General features: G+C 47.6%; 1 long non-coding RNA gene across 1 annotated transcript in view; it reads right to left on the bottom strand.

Annotated features, from left to right (window-relative positions):
* Window positions 1–86: 86 nt before the first annotated feature.
* LOC113472716 overlaps window positions 87–485 on the bottom strand; it is a 10,535-nt gene continuing 10,136 nt past the window's right edge. Inside the window, exon 2 of the long non-coding RNA XR_003394915.1 lies at window positions 87–146. This is a non-coding gene — a long non-coding RNA (uncharacterized LOC113472716). The remainder of the gene's footprint in view (window positions 147–485) is intronic.

The following is a 485-nucleotide window of genomic DNA, read 5'->3' on the forward strand; positions in this document are numbered from 1 at the left end:
GTCGGTGTCAAAATCACTCGAGGACCCATCACTGTCACTGGACTGATCATAATCTCCTATACCGGGCAATATGGCTACGCACTGGAGAGCTGGAGATCCAGTTGATAGGACAGCGGGGGTAACAGCAGGCCGTGTACTGGAGGAATCTGAAATTAAAAACGATTTTTACTTTTTTTTTTAAAGATGAGTGTTTCACCGCCGTTTTTATTTCGTAGCGATGAAACGATGAAACAACTGCTACATTGGACGCTTGTGGTCTGTGTCGTAGCATGCCCATCCCGTAGTATGCCTCTCATCAGATGGGCGAGAAGAGACACAATACTTCCCATTTAGGTGCTGGCTCAACACGAGAACACCAGAAAGTAACCCGTTGAAATATTTGCAATCGAAAAACGAGTACAAACTTTTGTCGATGGTGGGATTCGAACCCGGGACCTTCTGCATGGCAAGCAAGCGCGCTACCACTGGACCAACCGTGCCCCCTA

Source organism: Diaphorina citri, unplaced genomic scaffold (assembly GCF_000475195.1).
Source record: "Diaphorina citri unplaced genomic scaffold, Diaci psyllid genome assembly version 1.1 scaffold7532, whole genome shotgun sequence".
Lineage (NCBI taxonomy): Eukaryota > Metazoa > Arthropoda > Insecta > Hemiptera > Psyllidae > Diaphorina > Diaphorina citri.